Below are 10,363 nucleotides of genomic sequence, written 5' to 3' on the forward strand. Positions count from 1 at the left end.
GAAGTTTACTTCCTGTTAGCTTGTCCAAGGGCAAATGGGCCTTCTTCAGGTTGGCAAGATGTAGTAAATAGTGAGCCACTGTTACCAGCACTGGGACCTCAACGGGTTACAATTGATACAAATGACGTGGCAAAAGGGAATGAAGGCAATGGCCTAGTGGTATTTTTGCTGGACTATTAATCCAGAAACTCAACTCATGTACTGGGGACCTGTGTTCAAATTCCACCATGGCAGAATTCAATTTTTAAAAAAAATCTGGAATTAAGAATCTGCTGATGACCAAACCATTGTCGATTGTCAGGAAAAACCCATCTGGTTCACTAATTTCCCTTTACGGAAGGAAATCTGCTGTTCTCACCTGGTCTGGCCGACATGTGACTCCAGAGTCACAGTGATGTGGTTTAAAAAAAAACACATGGAGACTACAATAAGATATAGATTGGTTAAACAAGTAGGCGAAGATCTGCAAAATGTGAGATTATCCATTTTCCAGGAAAAATAGATGGACCATTTCTAAATGATCTAAATAGTGAGAGATTGCAGAGGGATCTGGGTGTCCTATTGCAGGGATCATGAAAGGTTAGCATACAGAAAATAATTAATAGAATGTTATTTATTGCAAAGGGAATTGATTATAAAATGCTTCAGTTGTACAGGGCATTGGTAGGACTGCATTCTGTACAGTACTCTGTACAGTATTGGTCATCTTATTTAAAGAAAGTTGTAAATGCATTGCAATAATAGCAGGAATGGATGGGTTGTCTTCTGAGGAGAGAGTGGACAGGCTAGACTTGTTCTGCTGGAGTTTAGCAGAGTAAGAGGAGAATTGATTGAAACATGTAGGATCCTGAGGGATGTTGACACGGTGAATGTGGAGAGGATGATTCCTCTTGTGGGAGAAACTAGAACCGAGGGTCACTGTTTAAAAATAGGAGGTCACCCATTTAAAACAGACATGAGGTGGATTTTCTTCACTCAAAAAGTTATGAATCTTTGGAACTCTTTTCCTGGGAATGTTCTGGAAGCAGAGTCTTTGAAGATAGAGGTGGGTAAATTCTTGACAAGCATGGGTGGGGGGGGCGTTATCAGGGGTAGGCAGGATGCAAATCTCTGAAGTTACCATAAGATCAGCCATGATGTTATTAAATGTGGAGCAGGCTTGAGGGGCTGAATGGCCTCCTCCTGCTGTGTTTTCTTTTCACCGTTGCTTCCTTGTAGCTTGGCTTCCTCCCCAGGATATGAAGGAAGAGTCAGTGATGGTTTCACAAGCTCCTAACTGGGGCTATTGTGGTGTATGTGCTAGACCTCCCCCACTTACAGAAAGAACAGGATAGCACTCTGCGAGAGTAACTGCATCTCTGCCCAGGCCTGGAGATACTTACAGGGCAGTAAATAGTGAGCTCTGTCTCCTTTCCCCTCAACAGCTTCAGGATGGCATGGCCAACTTGTCCATGATGCCCGGTTTTTACCACTAAGCTAGTCCCAAATAGGGTCATAAAGGTTTACAGCATGGAAACAGGCCCTTTGGCCTGATGAGGGAGTTATTGTTACTAGAGAGGCGGTGCTCGACAGACTGGAGGGACTGATTGTGGACAAGTCCCCAGGACCGGATGGAATGCATCCAAGGGTTCTGAAGGAAATGGCGGAGGTGATAGTGGATGCCTTGGTGGTTATTTTCCAAACCTCGCTGGATTCCAGGGAAGTGCCGGAAGATTGGAAAACGGCTAATGTTACGCCGTTGTTTAAGAAGGGTGGCAGGCAAAAGGCAGGGAATTATAGGCCGGTTAGTTTAACGTCTGTTGTAGGTAAAATGCCGGAATCCGTAATCAAGGAGAAAATAGCGAGGCATCTTGAGGAGAATTGTTTGGTAGAGCAGACGCAGCATGGTTTCGTTAAGGGGAAGTCGTGTCTGACGAATTTATTGGAATTCTATGAGGATGTGTCTAGTGCGGTAGACGGAGGGGAACCGGTGGATGTGGTGTTTCTTGATTTTCAGAAGGCGTTTGATAAGGTGCCACATAAGAGGTTATTACAGAAGGTCAGGGGGCATGGAGTTGGGGGTAGTGGGTAGGGTGTTAGCATGGATAGGGGATTGGCTGTCAAATAGGAGGCAGAGAGTGGGGGTCAATGGGTGCTATTCGGATTGGCGGTTGGTGACTAGTGGAGTGCCCCAGGGATCGGTGCTGGGGCCTCAGCTATTTACCATTTATATAGATGATCTGGAGGAGGGAACTGAGTGTATGGTGTCAAAATTTGCTGATGACACCAAGATTGGTGGAACGGCAAATTGTGCGGAGGGTGTGGAGAGTCTGCAGAAGGATCTAGATAGGCTGGGCGAATGGGCCAGGAACTGGCAAATGGAATTTAATGTTGGCAAGTGTGAGGTTGTCCACTTTGGTAGGAATAATGGTAGGAAGGACCACTACTTACATGACGAAAAACTGCAGCAGGCGACGGTGCAGAGGGACCTCGGGGTCCTTGTGCATGAGTCGCAAAAACCCAGCTTGCAGGTGCAGCAGGTGCTCAGGAAGGCGAATGGGATGCTGGCCTTCATAGCGAGGGGGATTGAATATAAAAGTAGGGAGGTCTTGCTGCAACCGTACAGGGCATTGGTGAGGCCGCAGCTGGAGTACTGTGTGCAGTTTTGGTCGCCGCACTTACGCAAGGATATTTTGGCCTTGGAGGGAGTGCAGAGGAGGTTTAGTAGGCTGATACAGGAGTTGAGGGGGTTGAGCTATGAGGAGAGGCTGAATAAACTAGGCTTGTACTCGTTAGAGTTTAGAAGAATGAGGGGAGATCTCATTGTGACATATAAGATGATGAATGGGATGGATAGGATAGAGGTGGAGAGGCTCTTCCCGCTCAGAAAGGACAGTAGGACTAGAGGGCACAGCCTCAAGATAAGGGGAGGGGCAGTTTCGTACGGAGTTGAGGAGGAACTTCTTCACTCAAAGGGTGGTGAATCTCTGGAATTCTCTGCCCGTTGAAGTGGTGGAGGCTGCCTCGCTAAATATTTTTAAGATGCGGGTTGATGGGTTTTTGATAGGCAAGGGGATTAAGGATTATGGGGAGAAGGTGGGAAAGTGGAACTGAGCCATGTCAGATCAGCCATGATCTTATTGAATGGCGGGGCAGGCTCGAGAGGCTAGATGGCCTACTCCTGCTCCTATTTCTTATGTTCTTATGTTTTGTTATGAGGGATACTGTGGAAACTGGGATTGTTATCCTTACAGAACACAAGATTAATGGGAGACCAATAAAAATATTGAAAATGATGAGGGGTTTCATTGAACTAAATGGGGTCAAAGTATTTCCCCATGCTCACAGACTTAAAACAAATGGTAAGAAGAATGAGAGAGAAATGGGAATAATGTCTTCACCCAGAGGATTGTTATAATCTGGAACACATGAACTGACAGACTGATGGAACCTGATTCAGCAGGAACTTTCCAAACACAGCTGGACATGTATTTGAAGAGGAATAATCTGCAGGTAAAGATCTGTAAGTGTGATTGGAGCCAGGCTGGATGGGGTAGCTTTATACTCTTGCTTAGAATGATCCTGAGGAACTGCCTCAGCTCAATTCCCAGACAGCCTACTGTCCAGGAGAGTCCTCACTCCCCTGTCCTCCAGACATCTCTACAGAAGGACCTGCGCTGCTGATAAACTGTGAGATCATGCCTCGGACACCAGGAGTTACTCCAACAGGCAGGATTGGGAGAATCCCACCTCCATTCCTCTGGATCTCACCAGGATTCGGGGCAAGCCAATTGGCATGTTGCCCTGGGCAGTCTCCCCCTCCCTCAGCTGCTGCCAATGTGCCAGCCACGGCTGACAGTTTTAGGTGCGTTCTGAAGGTCCAGGGACTCTCTGTATCTGCTCAGTCTCCTGGAGCTCAGCATCTCCTTCCCCTGCAGTTTCTAACCCTGCCACCTGGCAGATCCATCTCGCTCTTTGTCCTTCTGGAAACAAAGAAAGATTTAGAATATCAGATCACAGCGAGTCCTAAACACTTCATCAGCGCTGGAGTATCTTCAGGGTACAGCCACTGTCATAAGGTAGGAGAAATGGCACAGTAAGATCCCACAAATGGCAATGAGATAAATGGCCACATCATTTACTTTTTTGTGCTTTTGTTTGAAGAATTAATATTGGGTAGAAATCCAGTAAAAATGCCACATTTTCCTTTTCAAAATAGCAACCAAGAGATAGCCTGGACAGGGTGTCACGTAAGAACAGCAGGAATAGGTAGAGGAGGAGGCCATTCAGCCCTTTGAGCCCACTCTGCTATTTACTGGGATCATGGCAACCCTACTTCATTCAGCAAGATTTCCCTGCACTGTCCCTGTGTTTGTATTGATCTTTTTCATGTGTACAAATCTATCAATTTCACTGATTGAAACATAGGGGTCTGGACAGGGGGCCGTGGAGGGGATTTTTCCTCTTGTGGAAGAATCTGGAGCCGGGGGGGATTCTGTTTAAAAATAAAGTGCCACCCATTTAAAACAGAGAGGAGGTGAGATTTTTATCTCCTAGAGGGTGGAGGGTCGCTGGAATTTTCTTCCTCAAAGGAAGCAGAGTCTCTGAATATTTTTAAGGCAGAGGTGGCAGATTCCTGGTACGTTAAAGGGTGAAAGGCTATCGGGGAGAAGTATGATTTGAGATTACTATCAGCTATCAGACCAGCCATGATCTTATTAAATGGCGGAGCAGGCTCGAGGGGCTGAATGTCCCCTTCCTGCTCCATTTTTGTATGTTTGTGTGAACAAACTCAAAAGGGGGGATTTTACAGCCTTTCTTTCCCCGAAACCATAAAAACCTGCCTGGGGTCAAAGGACCTCCCCATGGTCCACCCCTCACCCGCTCCGATTACCGGGCAGGCGGACAGTAAAATTCCGACCAATGACTGAGCTTCCACAACCCTTTGGGATAGAGAATTCCAAAGATTCACAACCCTCTGAGTGAAGAAATTCCCCTTCATCTCCATCCTAAATGGCCTCCCCTTATTCGGAGACTGTGATCCTTGCTTGTAGAACCCATTCCCCACCAAACACCCACCCTTCACAGTCAGGGAAAACAGCCTTCCTGTATCATGGGCAGCATGGTAGCACAGTGGTTAGCACTGCTGCCTCATAGCTCCAGGGACCTGGGTTCAAATCCTGGCTCGGGTCACTGTCTGTGTGGAGTTTGCATGTTCTCCTCGTGTCTGTGTGGGTTTCCTCCAGGCGCTCCAATTTTCTTCCACAGTCCAAAGATGTGCAGATTAGGTTGATTGGCCATGCTAAAATTGCCCTTTAGTGTCCCAGGATGCATAAGTTAGAGGGATTAATGGGTAAATATGAAGGGATATGGGGAATAGGGCCTGGGTGGGATTGTGGTTGGTGCTGACTTGATGGGCAAATGCCCTCTTTCTGCACTGCAGGACTATGACCTACCCTGTCACACTCTGAAAAATGTTGTATATTTCAATGAGATTGCCTCTCATTCTGCTAAACTGCAGAGAATAAAGGCACAGTTTATTTAATTCATCCTTGGGACAGTGCGGCGCTCCCTCAGCACTGACCCTCTCACAGTGCAGCACTCCCTCAGTACTGACCCTCTGACAGTGCGGCACTCCCTCAGCACTGACCCTCTGACAGTGCGGCACTCCCTCAGCACTGACCCTCTGACAGTGCGGCACTCCCTCAGCACTGACCCTCTGACAGTGCGGCACTCCCTCAGCACTGACCCTCTGACAGTGCGGCGCTCCCTCAGCACTGAATTATGGGCTACATTGTGTGGACTGAGACTAGAAGCTACGTTCTTTTGACTCGTTCCCTCAGTACTGACCCTGTCAGCTAACGCAAGGCCTCACAGGCTGCTAACCTTTCCAAACAGCAGCAGTATATTCCCAGCCACAAACCAATCTTACAATCACCCTCACTGCTGCCAGTAGGTGTCAGATCTCCAGACCCGCCTGAGGCTTTCCCTCAATGTTGGGACCACATGACTGGGAGGAGCTGGGCTCCTGACATGATCAAGGAGATTTACAATGTCACAGCGTCTGTCTCCCAGCAACCCACGACAGGTCCAAAGGTGACCATCCTTCATGATCAGCAATGGGGTTAGGGTGCTCTATAAGCTGGGTGGAGCCAACTCCCACTGTAGGACAGAGTTGCATACAACTCTGCAGAAGGCAGAGAGTGGTTGTGGATGGGTCTTTTTCTGCATGGAGGTCAGTCACCAGTGGAGTGCCCCAGGGATCTGTTCTAGGACCCTTGCTGTTTGTCATTTTCATAAATGACCTGGATGAGGAAGTGGAGGGATGGGTTAGTAAGTTCGCAGACGATACGAAGGTTGGTGGTGTTGTGGATAGTCTGAAGGGATGTCAGAAGTTGCAGCGAGACATAGATAGGATGCAAGACTGGGTGGAGAAGTGGCAGATGGACTTCAACACGGATAAATGTGTAGTGGTCCATTTTGCCAGGTCCAATGGGATGCAGGAATACAATATCAAGGGTAAGACTCTTAGCAGTGTAGAGGATCAGAAGGATCTTGGTGTCCGGGTCCACAGGACTCTTAAGTCAGCCTCGCAGGTGGAGGATGTGGTCAAGAAGGCGTATGGTGTACTGGCCTTCATTAATCGAGGGATTGAGTTTAGGAGTCGGGAGGTAATGCTGCATTTTATAAGACTCTTGTCAGACCCCACTTGGAGTACTGTGCACAGTTCTGGTCACCTCACTACAGGAAGGATGTGGAAGCTATTGAGAGGGTGCAGAGGAGATTTACAAGGATGTTGCCTGGATTGGGAGGCATGCTTTATGAAGATAGGTTGAGGGAGCTAGGTCTCTTCTCCCTGGAGAGATGAAGATTGAGAGATGACCTGATAGAGGTTTATAAAATGTTGAGGGGAATAGATAGGGTGGATTCTCAGAGGCTATTTCCCAGGGCTGAAATGGTCACTACGAGAGGACACAGGTTTAAGGTGCTGGAGAGTAGGTACAGAGGAGATAGAACAGAGGTGTAGAGAAAGTTCCATTCAAAAGTCTGGCAGAAGCAGGGAAGAAGCTGTTCTTGAGTCGGCTGGTATGTAACCTTAGACTTGTATCTTTTTCCTGATAGAAGAAGGTGGAAGAGAGAATGGCCGGGGTGTGTTGGGTAAGAGGAATTTCTAGGAGTAAACCCCTGGGGAGTCTTGTATTCAGCCAATCACAGCAAACACAAAGACTTGGGAATGACTTTGTGCAGTTAAAGATACTTTAATGGCCAATACGGATTGGGAGAGAGATGGTCAGAGGATTCTCACTTCTATACGACCATCAACACAACCATTATACATTCCTAAAGGTTTAATCTTCCTGCCCTCACCTGTCATCCAAATTGGATGATCCAGTTACATTAATTCACTTTCTTTACATTGGCCATTCATGTTCTAACCGCTAGCAGAATTAGGTATTCATTGGTCAACCAGATCCATAGACTTTCTCCCCCCACCCCCCCGTTGCCTCGTAACTTCACCTACACAAATCCGATATGTCCCAGGATCGCTCCTACCACCTGCAATCCTGAGGACACTAAGTCAGTCATTGCCCCTGTCTGTTTCCCTGCCTCTTTATCAGTAGAGGCTACATCATCGCTATTCATTACAGCTAGAAGCTGAACCCAAGAGATAAGATAGAAGCAGGGAAGTTGTTTCCAATGGTGGGTGAAGCTAGAACTAGGGAGCATGGTCTCAAAATAAGGAGAAGCAGATTTAGGACTGAGTTGAGGAGGAACTTCTTCACACAAAGGGTTGTGAATCTGTGGAATTCCCTGCTCAGTGAAGCAGTTGAGGCTCCCTCATTGAATGTTTTTAAGGCAAGGATAGATAGATTTTTGAACAGTAAAGGAATTAAGGGTTATGGTGAGCGGGTGGGTAAGTGGAGCTGAGTCCATGAAAATATCAGCCATGATCTTATTGAATGGCGCAGCAGGCTCGAGGGGTGAAATGGCCTACTCCTGCTCCTAGTTCTCATATTCTTATTACAAAAACCTTATACTGCAGTTGCTTAGTCTGCCTCTGATAACATGGGCGGCACGATAGCACAGTGATTAGCATTGCTGCATCACAGCGCCAAGATCCCGGCTTGAGTCACTGTCTGTGTGGAGTTTGCTCGTTCTCCAAATATCTGCGTGATTTTCCTCCGGGTCTCTGGTTTCCTCCTGCACTCCAAAGATGTATGGGTTTGGCCATGTTAAATTGCCCTTTAGTGTCCCAGGATGTATAGGTTAGAGGGATTAACAGGGTGATTATATGGGGTCATGGGGATTGGCCTGGGTGGGATTGAGGTCAGTGCAGACTCGATGGGCTGAATGGCCTCTGCACTATAGTGATTCTCTGAATAGGGTATATTACTTGCTACTTCTTCATTTCAGAAGAATGTGGTCCGTCTGTTTAAACCTCTTTCCCATTTGCCCAAAGCTCACAAGAAAATATAAAAATACAGCCAGTGATACTTGTTCACAAACTGATTACAATTGTGCTAATATAGACAAAGCTTTGTATCATACAAGTGAAGTATATTGTGATCCCTTCAATATTTAAGACACACTGTGTCCCTAATCTACTTTAATCAGGATTCTGATTCCCCACTATACGCAGGCTCTGTCATTGAGACAGTGGGAAGTGTAGACAGAGTCAATGGATGGGAGGCTGGGATGGGACAGATTGGGCTTCATTCATAACCCTTTTGTCAGGTATGGGGGCAGGGCTTAGTGCCTGGGGGAGGGGTTTGTGTCTGTGGGTGGGGTTAATACCTGGGGGAGGGGTTTGTGTCTGTGGGTGGGGTTAATACCTGGGGGAGGGGTTTGTGTCTGTGGGTGGGGTTAATACCTGGGGGAGGGGTTTGTGTCTGTGGGTGGGGTTAATACCTGAGGGAGGGGTTTGTGTCTGTGGGTGGGGTTAATACCTGGGGGAGGGGTTTGTGTCTGTGGGTGGGGTGAATACCTGGGGGAGGGGTTTGTGTCTGTGGGTGGGGTTAATACCTGGGGGAGGGGTTTATGTCTGTGGGTGGGGTTAATACCTGGGGGCAGGGGTTTGTGTCTGGAAGCGGGGTTTAGTACCTGGGAGGAAACCCACGCAGACACGAGGAGAACGTGCAAACTCTACACAGGCAGTGACCCGAGCCGGGGGCGGGGTTAGTGTCTAGGGGCGGGGTTAGTGTCTGGGGGCGGGGTTAGTGCCAGGGGGCGAGGTTTAGTGTCTGAGGGTGGGGGTTTAGTGCCGGCTGGGCGGTTTAGTGTTTGGGGGCGGGGATTAGTTTCTGAGGGCGGGGTTTAATATATGTAGGCGCGGTTTAGTGCCTGAGGGTGCGGTTCAGTGCCCGGGGGTGGGGTTTAGCACCTGGGGGCGGGGTGCAGTGTCTGGGGGCGGGGTTTAGTGTCTTGGGGCGGGGTTTAGTGTCTTGGGGCGGGGTGCAGTGTCTGGGGGCGGGGTTTAGTGCCTTGGGGCGGGGTTTAGTGTCTTGGGGCGGGGTTTATGCCTTGGGGCGGGGTGCAGTGTCTGGGGGCGGGGTGCAGTGTCTGGGGGCGGGGTTTAGTGCCTTGGGGCGGGGTTTATGCCTTGGGGCGGGGTGCAGTGTCTGGGGGCGGGGTGCAGTGTCTGGGGGCGGGGTTTAGTGCCTTGGGGCGGGGTTTAGTGTCTTGGGGCGGGGTTTATGCCTTGGGGCGGGGTGCAGTGTCTGGGGGCGGGGTGTAGTGTCTGGGGGCGGGGTTTAGTGTCTTGGGGCGGGGTTTATGCCTTGGGGAGGGGTGCAGTGTCTGGGGGCGGGGTTTAGTGCCTTGGGGCGGGGTTTAGTGTCTTGGGGCGGGGTTTATGCCTTGGGGAGGGGTGCAGTGTCTGGGGGCGGGGTGCAGTGTCTGGGGGCGGGGTTTAGTGCCTTGGGGCGGGGTTTAGTGTCTTGGGGCGGGGTTTATGCCTTGGGGCGGGGTGCAGTGTCTGGGGGCGGGGTGCAGTGTCTGGGGGCGGGATTTAGTATCAGGGATTTATCGACGGGGGCGGGGTTAGTGCCTGGGCGGGTTTTCCCTGTTCCGCCCCTGCTAGTTTCTCTCTAGCCAATCAGGGAAGCGCAATGTGACCTAGCAACTGTTGCCAATGGCAACGTCAACAGAGGCCTAGTCTAGGGAGAGGGCCTGAAGGAGGTGAACACAGAGAGAGAGAGAGAGGGGGGGGTGGGGGGAGGAGAGAGAGAGAGAGAGGGGGGGTGGGGGAGGAGAGAGAGAGAGAGGGGGGTGGGGGGAGGAGAGAGAGAGAGAGGGGGGGTGGGGGGAGGAGAGAGAGAGAGAGGGGGGGTGGGGGGAGGAGAGAGAGAGGGGTGGAGAGAGAGAGAGAGGGGGGTGGAGAGAG

The sequence above is a fragment of the Carcharhinus amblyrhynchos genome, unplaced genomic scaffold, assembly GCF_965287045.1.
Source record: "Carcharhinus amblyrhynchos unplaced genomic scaffold, sCarAmb.v2.hapA scaffold_76, whole genome shotgun sequence".
NCBI lineage: Eukaryota > Metazoa > Chordata > Chondrichthyes > Carcharhiniformes > Carcharhinidae > Carcharhinus > Carcharhinus amblyrhynchos.